The sequence below is a fragment of the Octopus bimaculoides genome, chromosome 13, assembly GCF_046866305.1.
Source record: "Octopus bimaculoides isolate indiv1 chromosome 13, ASM4686630v1, whole genome shotgun sequence".
Lineage (NCBI taxonomy): Eukaryota > Metazoa > Mollusca > Cephalopoda > Octopoda > Octopodidae > Octopus > Octopus bimaculoides.
The window spans coordinates 19,587,973-19,604,130 of record NC_142940.1 but is presented as its reverse complement, the minus strand read 5'-3'; the positions used below and the strand labels follow the sequence as shown (position 1 = coordinate 19,604,130).

The 16,158-nt window shown below is 34.0% G+C and overlaps 1 protein-coding gene across 2 annotated transcripts in view; it reads right to left on the bottom strand.

Annotated features, from left to right (window-relative positions):
- Nucleotides 1–16,158, bottom strand: part of LOC106880363 (uncharacterized) — a 284,933-nt gene that overhangs the window by 162,415 nt on the left and 106,360 nt on the right. Inside the window, exon 2 of one of the 2 annotated variants that reach the window (XM_052972368.2) lies at nucleotides 5,156–5,192. The exons of the other annotated variant lie outside the window; for it this stretch is intronic. The gene's annotated coding sequence lies outside the window, so the exon portion shown is untranslated. The remainder of the gene's footprint in view (nucleotides 1–5,155; nucleotides 5,193–16,158) is intronic. 2 annotated transcript variants of the gene reach the window in all.

The following is a 16,158-nucleotide window of genomic DNA, read 5'->3' as shown; positions in this document are numbered from 1 at the left end:
TGACATGCATTTTGTAAAAGATTCAATGAAATCTCAAGGGAAAATTAGAAAATGGACCAGCTGTGATTTCCTCACAGAATTTAATAAATTGACCTCTATAACTCACTGCATTTGATCAAATATAATTAAATGCATTCACACTTGTCGGAGCAGTAATCTTTTGTTAACACTATATCTCTCTTTGTATCTTGGTCTTCTCCAGAAAATCAATAAGAGAAATAGTTGTATATCTTTATATTACATGGTCTGTTGTTGAGCCGTACGGCATACAACATATTGATCAGTTTAGTACGTTTTGATGACCAAAGATAAAGGATTTTTTTTATCTAAACATAATAAGTATTGATGATGGTTTGGTTCATATATAAACTAAGATACAAATAAACCAAGATTTATTATTTTATATTTAAGTCATAAATAAGAAAATCAATCAATAACAAATGATGGCAAGATAAATATGTTATAGTCCACAGGGAAACCATGAGTGGAGTGAGCACATCAAGTTTGACGGCATTAAGCAGATGGGCGATAAACCCTTTTCTGCAAAAAGTAGAACATCAACCAGTTACCGGTAGAATATTCTAGTATGTATTTGCCTTCTTTATAGGGAATTTAGACATGTAGTTAAACTTTCCGCTCAAAGACATATCAAGCTGTATGCAGTAGAATTGAACTTATATCCTCATAAATGTAAACGAAATTCACCAGACTGCCATATAGTTATTATACTTCATTACGTTCTGACTGGTAACCAAATTTTCATTATGTAGTTGTATGGATATTGTTTGCATATTCAATATCCATTCGGTAGTAAATACGGGTAAGGCTTCTTAGACCATTATATTTGAGGCATTTAATTTCGTTTTGCGAAAAGATTAACCAAGGCATGATATTTCTTGGGAATTTAGTGGCCATATAGAACTATCTTGTCAAAACTAAAACTACGTGACATTCATCAAAAAGAGAGAATGGATGATGAATATTAATAACATCTGCGTGGATGTGTGGTGAAACGCTTACTCCCTAACCACATGGTTCCGGGTTCAGTCCCACTGTGTGGCACCTTAGGCAAGTGTCTTCTACTATAGCTTTGAGCCGATCAAATGCTTGTGAGTGGATTTGGTAGATGGAAACAGGAAAAAGCCGTGGTGCGTGGCTGTATGGTAAGAAGCTCGCTTCCCAACCACATGGATATGTATATATCTATGTGTGTGTGTATTTTTGGGCCTGTTTTTGCACCACCGCCCCATCATCGCTTGACAACCGATGATGGTATGTTTACCTCACCGTAACACAACGATTCGGCAAAAGGGACCGATAGAATACGTACTAAGCTTAAGAAATAAGTCCTGGGGCCTATTCGGCTAAAACCCTACAAGAGCTGCCGTCAAATGACTGAAACAAGTAAAAGAATGAAAGAATATATGCAATGATACACACACAAACACGCACACATGTATGTATACATATACACATGTGTGTATGTGTACGTGTGTGTCTTTGTACCTGTGTTTGTCCTCCACCACACATATATGTATACATATGCACATGTGTGTGTGTGTGTGTACGTGTGTGTGTGTGTGTATCTACGTGTGTGTCTTTGTGCCTGTGTTTGTCCTCCACCACTGCTTGATAACTAGCGTTAGGGGTCTTACGAGCCTGTAACTTCGAAGAAACTTGAGCCGTAGAGTATACAATACATTGAACGGTTTAGTACGTTTTGATGACAAAATGTTATAGGTAGATAAATATATTCTTTTTTTTTGCCTAATCATAAGTATTTATGATGGTTTGGTTCATATATAAACTAAGATACAGATAAACCAAGATATAATATAAGTCGCTGGGTCGATTCATTCAACAAAAAATTCTTCAAGGCGGTGCCCCAGCATGGCCGTAGTCAAATGAATGAAACAAGTAAAAGATATGGGATAAAATCATGTAAATGGAGGTAAACACCTGCTGTTATTAAATTTAGCGATAAAAGATTTTCATTGGTGTATTTGAAATAATTTTTAACAAAATTAACAGAACTATTTCGTCAGTTTGTGATTAACAGTATTTGATATCTTCAAATTATCATAAACGCTAATTCACGGCAATACTTTTCGTAGTCTAAAATTTGCTTCTGAATGAAGTACAAATTATTACTACCTATGGTTTATTTTACTATTACTACCTATGAGTTTTTTTTTTATCATAAATAATAATGATACAATGCTGTGTTAATAAGAGCGGGTACGATGATGACTGCTAAATTAAGCTATGTGTTCTACTCGTGTTTCAAGTGTAGTATGCTCAAAGTATCAGTTGGATCCAAAATCTTTTATCTCATGAGTTAACAAATCCCACATGTAAACAAAGACGTGAATATATTGTCCGTAAAGTGGTATGTATGGTGGGGGGCATTAAACCTTAGTGATTTGGAAAAACTTCAATGGAATGATGTCCTCAACTAATATTTACAAATATAACAATATTTATATTGTTGAGATTATAGACTTTCAATATTTCACTTGATTTTATTCAGAATTATTTTTCTCTTTTGATGACGATAGTGATAAAGCATCCAATTAAATTAATTATGTATATAATTTGTCAAATTACTGATTTTAATTAATATCTTGTCATAGCTAACTTGAGTTTTGGAATTCGAGTAGAAAATGAGATCCATCGATAAAATAGTAATTAGTGTCATTTAATAGACTAGAGTTCTCGGAAATATTGTTTCTCACCCGGTTGCATGAAATCCGTACGGATTTACTGCTTTTCAGGATAAGAGCTGTGATTTTTCTTTTCCTCATCGGTATGGTTTCGTACAGGTTAGAATAGCTTTCACAGAAAAATAATAAGATACTAATAAGACGTTAAATATCCGAGGTCATTACCGTACTTGCCAAAGATCAGACTCGCTCCCTCAGTACGCCATGCACACATTGAATTAATTTGAATTTTAGAGTTAACTCCCTTGCTTTTCTTGACAGCAATTATCTCTAAAGTTAATACTTGTATCTTTAAATACGGGTGTAACTTTAGTTAATTAAAAATATTTTTAAGGAGCTTACTGACTACATTAAGTATGTTAATTCCACTTAGCTCAAAGGTCTTCATGCAGAAGGCAACTGAGAGAAATTTTCTTGGGTCATTCATTTATGTGACAGTCGTATTATTGCAACAATATAATCGCATTGCTATAGCTATAATTATGAACTTCAGAGAATAAAAAGTATCATTCACTAAAATAATAATGTATGTTACTTTCCTGTCCTGTCGTGCTTCACAAATAAAACTTTGCATTTCTCGCACCAACTGCGCAGTAAGATAGTCGATAACACCATAAGCAACGATTCATATAGATACAGTAATGTTTTAGTTATATTTGTTTGGCCTATTGTCGTTATCATTGCTTTATCGAAGGCGACTAGCTGGCAGAATCGGCAGCACGCCAGACAAAATGCATAGCGACATTTCCGTCGGTCTTTACGTTTTGAGTTTGAATTCCTCTGAGGTCGGCTTTGCTTTTATCGTTTCGGGGTTCGATAAAATAAGTACCAGTTGAGAACTGGATTCTTTGTAATCGACCGACCACCTAACAAAAGAAATTTCAAACATATATAGTAAAAAGTGTTGATTTCTTTTACTCGGTGAATTAGCAAACTTGTTACAAAAATGGCAAAACTGATTTGCTATATTGGTCTCGAGTCTTCAGAATCTGAGTTCAAATCGCGCCGAGCATGCCTTTGTGTTTCATCCTCCCCCAAATCGATAAAATAAAGTACCAGTGAAGTGCTACCGATTAATCTTTCCCACTAGAAATTGCTGTCATTGTGTCTAAACGAAACAGGATTATTATTTGATCACATCTCGATGAATATAAATTTTCCCGAACTGAAAATATATATTTAGGAAAGCTATTATTTTGATACATTTGTTTAGTTTGTAGTGTTGCTATATTGCTTCTGATAGTTTGGTGTCTAGTCGAGGTATAATTCCTGGCATGGTAGTTGGTTCTGTAATAATTGCAACCAATGGAGTTCGGATAAAATGAAAGACACTTAGTTGAGTAAACACTAGTCTGGCGAGTTAGTAACACACCATTTGTGGTACCCCTCTTAAGTATCACAACACACATTGGTTTGTCCTCATTAAATGCTAATGTTTTCTAATATATTTAATACGTTACTATTTTTAATATTCTATATCATGCGACCAGATAACTGAAAAGAATAATTTTTTTTCTACGTTTTTTTTCGCTTTAAATATTTCACTGATGTAAAAATTATCGCTTTTTTATGCTTCAATCAAAGCAAAACAAACGATAAAAATCCATAAAAATTACACTACTGTGAAATCGCTTAAACATATCAATTGAGATAACTTTAATGTTTACGAAACAAATCAAGTTTTTAAAAAGCTTTGCTTTAACTGCAGCGAAGTGAGTCGTGATATTACTTGATGAGATAGATATATACGCCGAAAAATAACCGTATTGTAAACATGGCAATAAATGTTTTTAGGAAGTAGAAAATATTGATATGTTTTCTGGATTAGGTACAAGGTCATGTTTAAATGAATTTAAACTGTATACGTTGTACAATTCTTTTAGCAATCAACACGTAACTTTGCTGTGGGGTTATGTACATCTTTGCTATTGAGGTTGTTATTGTTGTTACTGCTGCGGTAATTCTTTGTATTTATTTAGTTTTTGCTATGCCTCAGCCCTGATCGAACAGATTTGTGATCAACAATGACCATGTTGTATTTGTTTTTATTTTTCATTCATAATGTTGCCCAAGATTAGACTACCTGTTCCAACTTTGCTTGTACAAGACAATACGGGATGATTCGAAGGAGATTTTGCTGATATTTCTGACAAGTCAGGAGACCACAGGAGACACAAACCACCCATAGGTTTGTTATTTGAATGCGTTTCTGCGTACTACTTATCTGATGAAAGATTTCCTTCGACAATTCTTCCAGTATTTGGTTCACATGACAAATACGAAAGAACAGGTCAATAACAAAGTAAAATAAAAGAATCTTGGAATATATCGTTGTTCATTTTTAAATGCAGTAATTTAAAGAATTCCACGTTTTGCCAGCAGCATCCTTTGTTCAAAATGCTTAAATAGAGAAACAATAAGAATGTAAATACCTTAAGGCGGTGCTCCAGCATGGCCGCAGTCAAGTGACTGAAACGAGTAAAAGAATAAAAAAGTAATGGAATATATGCATGCAAACATAATACATACATACATACATACATACATACATACATACATACATACATACATACATATACATACACATAGACAACGTCTGTGCATTAGTAAAGATAGTAAAGTTGCTGTACTTCATTCAGGCGAGACCCGTTTAAAAACGTATTATTTTTAAAAAATTAGCATACCTCACACTTAGGCGAAATGAAATCGCCCCGAAAGTGAAAGACAGTGATAGATATCAATATTTTACTATCATTTCCGCTCTCAATGTTACTCTTCCACCTCCGAAACCCCCTGTATTGGCCTGCTACAGGTAGTTACACAAATAGCATAAAATACTGTTTGCGTATGCGGATATGTGTTGCACAAGGAAAATAAAATTAAAATTTTGTGTTCGAAGGAGCTTAATAATGCAAACATCATCAACACATGCTTATTGTATGTGCTTTAGGAAAAGCTGTAAAACTGTGTTACTTCGTCCATTGGAGTTCCCTTTAAAGATCTTTTGTGTTTAAAAACATTACTTATCACGAGCGAGATATTGAGTTCAATATCAAGTTCAGCATTTGTAACATTTGGCACACGAAGATTTTTTTTCTGGTGCCCAAAATGAACCAGACCTCACAACCAATGATGGACTTACTCAGCACATAATCGAGTTCAAATGAGGCAAGGAATGATAATGTACTTATAATCACATCGGTTTTGATGTTGGCATTGTCTGTCTCATGTAAAATGAAATGACTTTGCATCGAGTGTTCCTGTATAAGCTGCTGAAAGCTTGTTCTAACTCCTAATGAATGCCACACGCTTCAAAACACGACGGTTTTTCTTGGTTAGTTGTATGAGATGCCTCCTTGAAATCGATGTTAGTCATGATTGCCGACAGGTCTTTGTTCCACACCCTTTCAGAATGACCTTTAGAATAACTTGCATGAATGAAGCACAAGACAAAGGAATGCTAGTCAAAAACAAAAACGCTAGATTATAAAATGCATTCAACTAATTTAGTACATGAAATTTAAAATGAAATAAAATTTTAAACGTAATGGATGAAGCTGATAAATAAACTACACAGAGTAAATTTTGCATGACGAGAAAGAAAAAAACATAGAGTCAGAGAAAAATAAAAGGTTACTCGAATATGAAACCTGTGCAGTAGGTTATAAAATGCATTATTTCCTATCACAAACTAGCGATGGTAATATAATACAACACGGAAATTAAATCAGAATTAATTAGGTATAACTTACGAGGTCAGAAACTGACAAGTGAGTCTCCTACGTCATCACTCGATTTAGTAGAAATATCATCGAAATAACCCTCAATTTACACCTGTCTTTTAAATAAAGGAGGAATTACCAACTAATGTAGCAGAGATACATGATCAAACAAAAGCCGGAAGAGTCACATATAGAACCCATTTTGAATTAGGTCAAAACGGCATTCTCAACAAAATATTGAGTTAAAGCTCAAAAAAGCAGAAGACGAGTCACAACAGTTATATTAACAGGAAAATTTGAGACAAAGTTCAATGCCGATTTAGTTCTAAACTACATTTGTAGCTACAAAAGTGCTTCCACCTAAGAGGAGGAAATATGAATTCGGCGTTTGAAAATGTCCACCTCCGCATAAATCTAAATTCAAACCTTTTGACACAAACTTTTCAGAGATGTTTATCCTAGTGTTTCTAACAATATAAAGGAAATGAACAAGCTGAAATCATGAAGGAAAAAAAACACATTTGTCCGCTTAAAGGACTACGTCACTAGCAGTGTGTATATTAACACAGCATTGTAGATTTGAATACAAGTGCCAGCCATATACAAACGAAATAGCAAAATATAATATATATCAACGTTTCAATGAACCATGTCAGTAACAAGAAGTGAAAATCTTCCTAAACAAAAGGATATGCGACAGAGATTCAATCCGCTACACTGGAATACTGCAGAAAAGTTGATTTAAAGAAAACAACATATTCAGTTCGACATCAAAACTCAATTACTCCTGCTAATAACAACATTAAAAAAAACCTTCAAATGTAATATAATCCTGTTCAACCTATGAGAAAAAAATCGAATTTGTTGACAAGCAAAATGTAAAAGTTAACTAAAGTTTACATGGTGAGTATGGAAATGCTACTGTTGGCAGTAGGTACCACAATCTACCGTAGATAAGGCTCGAAGTTTTAATTTAAGAATTGGAATAAACCTGTTGAGCTATCAGGTTGAGTAAAAAGTAAGCAACGTTTTGAACTATGAAGAATTTGTACCGGATTTTTGCAGAGTTTTGAATTTTTAGAAACATTTTTTGCAATTCTCTGATAATACAGACATAAACCTGCCCAAATGCATCAATAAATAAACATTGATTTTTTTTTCACCGTTGCTACAACCATCTGAAACGGAAATGTCAAAGCGCGATATTCGAGCCATTTTCCTATGCAACTTCAAAAAAGGACGTAAAGCAGCTGAAACTGCTCACCATATCAACGAAACGTTTGGTGAGGAAATGACCAGTGAGTGGTCAGCTCGAAAAGGGTTTAAACGAATTCGCAGTGGAGACTTGAGTCTTGATGATCGTGAGCGTAGTGGACGCCTATCTGTCATCGATGACGGTCAATTAAAGACCTTCATTGAAAAAGATACACGTCAAACCACTCGAGAACTGACAAAAGAACTTCAAGTTAGACAGAAAACTACCTGCAACCATTTGCATGCAATCGAAAAATCAAAAAAGTTTGACAAATGGGTAACACACGATTTAAATGAAAATCAGAAAATGCGAAGATATGAAATTTGCTAGTCGCATCTCCATTTTTCAACCGTATTGTAACTTGTGAGGAAATGTAGATTCTGTACAATAATAATAAAAAACGTTCTTCGCAGTGGTTGAACCAAAATGAAGCACTTAAAACCTTCCCTAAACCCGAGCTCTTCAAAAAGAACGTTATGGTGACTCTTTGATAGCGTACTGCTGGACTCATCCATTATAACTTCTTAAAACCCGGAAAACCATCACTGCAGAAATACTGCCATGAAATTGCCAAAATGAACGAAAAACTGCTACTCCTCCGTCCCAGACTGGTCAACAGAAGAGGGCCAATCATTCTTCCTAACAACTAACGACCATACGTTTCATAAATGACGCTCCAGAAGTTGAGGGATCTTGGCTACGAAGTTCTTCCCCACCCAGTTTATTCCCCCGACCTTTCTATTAGCGACTACCACTTTTTCCAGCACCTTGATTGCCTCCTGCGAGAGGAGTTCAAAAGTCAAACCGATGCTGAAAGTACGTTCAACGAGTTCATCAGCTCCAGAACTCCACATTTCTATGTTACCGGAATAAACAAACTTGTAACTCGTTGGCAAAAATGTGTTGATTCTAATGGTACTTATTTGATGAATAAAATTTCCGCATTGTTGAAATATATTGCAATGAATTTCATGTTTCAAAACGTTGCTTACTTTTTATTCAGCCTGATACATATCAGAGAAAAGAATTGCAAATGTCTGACAACAGTAGATGGTACTATCGACTAATATTAGACCAGTAAAATAATTATATAAAGACAATTATGCACACATGCATACATAAATATTTGTTTAAGTGTGTGTTTGTGTGTGTGTGTGTGTGTGTGTGTGTGTGTGTGTGTGTGTGTGTGTGTGTGTGTGTGTGTGTGTGTGTGTGTGTGCGTGTGTGTGTGTGTGTGTGTGTGTGTGTATGCATGTGTGCATACATGTGCGGCTACGTACACAAACCCATGCAGCTACTTCGTGAAAAGACACACTATACATGATATCTCAAACTGTTCATCACAAAGCTGTTGGCATGTCACTGACTACACAAAAACTCACACACATATATATTATGTTTATGTATGTATCCATGGGCACGGGAATGCATATGCGCATGTATGCATTGTGTGTGTATGTACGCATTTGTGTGTGTATGTATGTATATATGTGTGTATGTATGTTTGTATAAATCATGCAAGTCTGTATAATGCGATGCATTGAGCACTTAAATGAGAGCATTGCTTCTTATGTAATAGAACATACATTTAGACACACAAGCGTTTATATATATATATATATATATATATATATATATATATATATATATATATATATATATAGAGAGAGAGAGAGAGAGAGAGAGAGAGAGAGAGATATGCATACATGTATATACATATTTATGCGTATATTTATACGTATGTATATATCTATACTTAAAGCAACCATGAGCGCAGTCATTCCTTATCTGCTAACTGTGGTAATCAACGGATTTCAATCTTTCACAGAACGTAACTAGCCTGAATGTGAAAGTAAATCTGATGCTATCGTGGACAATAAAATTTCTGTGAAATTTGTTTCAATGTCTTATAACAGTGATCAGGCGTATTGTTCTCACAATTATAAGATAGTGCTTTCGTTTCCTAGACTGGGTGCTGTGTTGTGTTCTTAATCAAAGTATTTCATTTAACGTTGCTCCAATGCCCTCAGTTGTAACTCCCGTTCAAGAGTGACATGTTGTAATTTCAGTCATTTATACATCCTGAAACGAAGTTTAAGTTCCAGCCTTATGAATACTCAATTTCATGACATACCTATTATACTAACTGCTTTATTTTCGTTCCGAACTGTGAGGTACATTACCGATACATACTATAAGTATTGTCGATCCGGGACGGTATATGTAGTATATTAACTTTTTCGTTTATAAAACGTTTCTAGACTTTTACCAAACCCTTCGCGATTTTCCGTCGAAGCAAACACAGTGAGCAACGATCCAGCCTCAACGATCCAGCCACAACGCAACGTTACCAACACTAACAGAAAGACGACGACGACGACGACGACGACGATGACGATGACATTGATGATGATGATGATGATGATGATGATGATGATGATGACGACGATAGCAATAAAAATGGTGGCTTCAGATTTTGTCACAAGGCCAGCAATTTTTAGTAGAGGGGCTAAGTCGATTTCATCAAACCCAGTGCTCTCCTGGTTCCTATTTTATCGACCCCAATGAAGAAAGACAGACAATTTCGGAGACCTTTAAACTCGTAGTCAGAATAATTACTGCCAAGCACTTTTGACAGACACATTAACAATTCTGCCAGCTCGTAACTTTGATAGCAAATATTGGCACGAAGTCACAATTTTGGGGCAGAGGATTTAGTTGATTACATCAAATTCTTCACCTGATCAGTATTTTATTTTATTGAATCCGAATATGAAAAGTAAAGTTGACATTGGCAGCATTTGAATTCAGAACGTACAGCTGGACATGATAACGATTCTGCCAGTTGGCCGCCTTGATTTCTAAGTTTTGCACAAGGCTAGCTGTTTAGGAAATTACTTCTGGGCAAACAATTTGGTCAAGCTGCAATTTATGATGTGAGACAGCGTGCTGGCTATGCAGTGCCCTGCACATAAGTATCTTTTCCTTTGGGAGTGTTGCCCTGCCGATGATAAAGTAGTATGCAGAAGGTTTTAGTTGATGATACGTTACTTTTGACAGTTGATTTATTGGTTTCTTTTTTGTATTCGTTTGTCCAGGAGAAAGATGCTACGCCAGTGGTCTACGCAGACCCACCAAGATCGGTGAGAATCACACACTTATTCTTCTTGAACAGCTACAAGCTGTGTCCTATATCATTAACTTCTCTAAGTGAAACGCAACTATTAAAATACCTTTCCGAGTTTATTATTATGAGGTTTAACTATTTGACAGATGTGAACTAAAATATACAAAAGAAAGACCTTGGTACAATATCTATCGCGGACAAAATCTAAAGCACATATACTTCCAAGAGTTCTCCGCATAGAATAGACAAGCTCCTTCCAGACACCTGATCTCAAGAGTTATATGGCTCTTAAGTAATAGTTGTCGTACAAGTGGAATATTCGACATATCTAAAATGTGGTAGTTGTCAAAGCATCTAATTAGGATAAAGAGAGTGATAGCAAGCTAAATACTGAGTAAGACTGAGTTTCATGGTTAGAAAGAAATAAAAGCGTGTTTAGAGAGGGCAGTATGCCAGTCAGCTAATATAGACAGAATAGAAAAAGGTTCCTGATATTATGACAGGAGCGTTGGTGGAATACAAGTGACAGTAGCAGGAAGATATGGGTGACTAGAAGTCAACAAGTATGATTAATTTCATACAGTCATCACCAGCAGCAACAACGATAGACTAACACCTTACTAAATTTAGAGATCAACACTCAAATCACAAGAGAGTGAGAAATGTTCAACTGAAGCAAGTTCAGAACATCAGTAAATTGATCTCAGACACCTTACTTTGATACGAATCTAATTCCAAAATTACTAACAAAAAGCCTAAGAAATGCAAAAAAAAAAAGAAAGAAATTTTTATTCCCTATGTCACATAAAAGTGGTTTTAAATTTGAACTCAATTTGCATAACAGCAAAGTTCCTTGCTCTTTCTACGACTTGCCTAAACTTTAAACTTATGGCAGTATTTTCAAACCATATGTGTAAAATACAACAAAGTGTCCCTTTTCTATCTAATTTTCTGCAAGAGAATTTCTATAGCTACACAAAAAAATGTCTGAATCAGGATTGTAGTTCCTACTTACTAATGGTCAGACGCCGAGATTTACCAATGAGCTTCTGCTGAAACGAGATGTAGAAACGAAATCTAGGAACTTCACAATTCACAACTAAGTAAAACGAAATTTATCAAATAAAAATAATATTTTTATCAAATTTAAATAAACAGGGTAAATGGGTAAGCAGAAATTGACAAAATATAACCACTGGGAAAATATGTACTTGCAAAATATAATATCGAACTTTAGCTGTTTTGTACAAAACATAATCTACCTTTGCATGATATACTGAGAGAGATTCCCTAGGAAGATTAACTAGGAACAAATAAATCTCTCACACATTCACTGGCACTCTGTCGGCTACTACGACCAGGGGTTCCAGTCAATCCGATGAACGGAACAACCGGATATAGATACCGCCTTCTAATAATTGATTGGTCTAATATTTCCAAAGCAAAAGACAAAGTAAAAGCCAAATAGGTTATAGCAGTTGCAAGTAGTATCATGCGCACATACATTCCCACCTAAAGTCATCACAAATAAGACAGGCTAGAAAATATTTTCCAATAATAATATTCTAAATAGAAGCGCTGTCTACTATGGAAAAGAAAATCTGCTGTGAGTATGCTGCCAAGAACCCTGTTACCAACAACTTATGTTACAACAAACACTTTGCTGCAACAGTACTCTTTAAAATATAGGTGATCTTACGCCCATCATTATTCAGGCCTCTGTTGCTATTATAGCTGAATTGCGTTGTGTGTGGTCGAGCATTGCCAAGTATTTACACGCCTTCTCTACATGTGACTTAAGATTTTACATTAAACAAATTTCTGTAACTCATTATAAGACTATATATTAAGCCTCCAAAAGACTTATTCGAAATCAGCTCAGCCAGTAGAGCCGATTAAATTGTCGAATACAAAAACATATGTCACAGGCAGCGAAATACAATAAAACACCGATAAGCTCACAGAATAGTTCTTTGATATGTTTTGCAATATCCAAAGACACTATTGCTCCCGAATTCTTTCTGTTAGCATTTACACATGCATATGTAAAGCAATATATAAATATTCCTTAATACTTCTAAAACAATATTTTATATTCAGACATATTTGTCAGCTGAAATGCAAAGAAGATGAAACTAAATGTAATGTGCTACTTAGTCCGTGTTCTAGGTGGATTTAATCCAATAAAGCCTGCCTCCGAAAATGCGTAAATGTAACATCATCGTAAAACATTAAAAATAAAAGTTATTATTATTCTGAGAAGTTACAGGCTTCAGAACATCCGCCCGCTAAATGACAATTGAAACAGAAAGTAATATATGACCTGTTATTTAAAGAATAAAAAGTAAATGGGACTTTAAATATCTAATAAAATAAATTTATTTCATACCCTTTACGAAATAGTAATTAGCAGTAATGAAAATAAAATAAATTTTAACGCTTTGCATTTTGAGAGCATCTGATTATACAGCAGTGAAAGTACTCAGATTTTAATATTATACACCTTTACAGAAATATTTTGCTAATATTAAACTTTATGTTTCATGATATCATTGGAAAACACTAGAGAAATAAATGCCAGAATATTATATTGAGTCGTAAAGCCTTTAGAATAGTAATTTTTTCCCCTCTTATTTGAGAGTAACGGAGATCGCAAAACATTACAAGATTTAGCTTCATCTCAAAAAACTGCATATTAAATTTAAATTTGATTTTCATACAGGCAAAAATTAATTAAAAGATTGATTACTAATAATATACTGCTGTTAATATGAGTGTGATTCATGCATATAAACTTGGTAGTTGTGCTTGGTCAGAAGGATTGTATATTGTCAGATGTGACTATCGTAAATTAGAGGTAAGTTCAAGGTAAAACAACATAAAGACTACACATCCTGGTGCTTGCAGCAATATTCTAATTTTCAATGCTGTTACACGATGCATGGATGTCATAAAATCACATTCAACCGATCCTGTAAAACATATCAAAATATAATTTGTTTTTTAGCAATGAAATCAATATGATGTTTTAATATCTACTGCTTGCAAACAGTAGAATGTGGGACAACAGATTTTTATGCCCTATCATTCAAATCTTATTAGTGTCTTTCTCTTTTAAGATTATTGTTTTCGATAATCCGTACTTATAGTTAGGATGCTATATATGTTGATGAGTTAATAGGAGTAAATTTCGCTGAAGAAAATACCATTGAACCATATGAAAAATCTGTCTTTATAAGGAAAAATACTGGATGTTTACTTTTAATCTGTACAATTCATTTAGAGTTACTTTACCACCTTAAATTTGATGCTTCTCTTGCCTTTCTGATGCTTACCATTCATATATAAATTCAGTAGCCTTCACACTTATTATAAGGTAAATTTGGGCGCTGTTTTTTTTTTCAATAAAAATAAATGTCCTATTTTTAAACAACTATTAATAATGTTTACAAATTGTAGATTGTATTTAAAATAAACAGATATATCATATATGTGTTTTGTAGTGCGCCATATATACGATTACGTTTGCTAGACCTGGCATTAGATCATCACGCGCTGCCCTTAACACAAACAATAAATTATTCTGAAGCTGCCACTAAATTTCTGTAAAATATTATTTGTGAATATACCACATTTTATCTATCACTCTAATATGAAATTCCACACATGAAAGGCAATAAAAATTTGCGGACTATAGATACGCAGAAATTAATGAAAGTTTTAAAAGAAAAGAAAGGAAAAAATAAAAGTATAAAAACAGAAACTATAAATAGAATCGCCTTTTCAATGTTTCAATAGTTGTGAAGATTTCTCGTCAATTATTCCTGTTGATGACTGATGAAATATTAACATGTCTCGAAATTAGATTTTATTAATCGATACACACTAATTCATGTAATGAATCTTTTGTGCATGGAAATCTAGCCAGATATTATAAGTTTAAGAAAAAATTATTTAAAATCATATCATAGCCTTTTTTAATTGCTTTCATCAAAACAATCATTCATAAATAGATTCTCAATTAAGACGATCCATTAGATTATTTATATATTATTATTATTTCTTTTTGCCTGGTGTATTCAGAATTCAAAAGAAGATTCGCTACTACCATGTGTTCTAGATGGACATCTATGGAAAGGTTGATGTAGGATAAACCAAATGTATTAAAATAACGATGTGATGAAAAAGCCTATTCTATTTCTGTTACGGTAGAAATATTAACGTCAAGAACTAAATTCTTAGCAGTATTTAGTTACTTTACATCCCGTGTACGAATGGTGAATAGAATTTGACCTTCATTCTTCTGAGATCGATGTACCACTGTACTAATGAAGTCGAGTTGACTATAAGTCTTTCAGTTGATATTTGGCCTTCTACCAAATTTAGAAAGCTTTGAAGTTACGATTAAAACTGCTACATCCTCTAAGTCTATATTTATGGATTAACATGTGTCGTAGTTTTCATAATAACACCTGTTAATTTCCATACATGTCTTCTTGTGCTGCTTTTAAGTTAGATGTGATAGAAACATTCTTATATTAATGCATAAGTATAAAGTGAGAGAGATATCAACCACTTCAGCAGAGCATATCTAATAATGTAGCTCGGGTCAAAATGATCATAATTTAACAAGTAACTATAACGCTTAACAGACGGCTTCCTTTACGGTGATAGAAATTCAAGTTTGATGCAGGAAGGGATATAAATTCAAAACCTAGAGAGATGTAACAAAGCATATTTTAAAGATATGTGTATTTACAACTGTACATTGATAGTGGTCTCTACTAAATTGACTATATGGTATCTATAAAAATTGGCTTTGTGCTCGGTGCAAATAAATCGATAATGATCAATTCTGGGACCTTAAGAAAGTCAGATATGATAGAAGCAGCATTTAATGATACAAATTCAACATATAAACATTTATATTTCTTATTTCCTAATGTAAAGGAAGTGCCTCGGGAGATATCAGTCGAAATAGTCTTTTTCCAAAATTTATCATATCGTACATTGAATACGCACATAAGGCAAGTATCTGAGTTATAATATGTTCTTGTAGTTTATATTCCTGGCATTAGTTGGTAGTTTAGTTACTTATCCATTAAATGATTGCTTCCAGCTGAATGAGAAATATTTCATGCGCTGGATTCATTCAATCACAACAGATTGAAAGCTAAGTTTCAACACACAACACATTGCTAAGAGGCATTTATTTTCTTGTCAAAATCGACGTCTTTACTCTTATGAGGTATATTTAAGAAATACTAAACGTAATTTATGAGCAAACGCTAAAATAAGAAGAGGAACAAGGATTCGTATTCTAATTTCTGT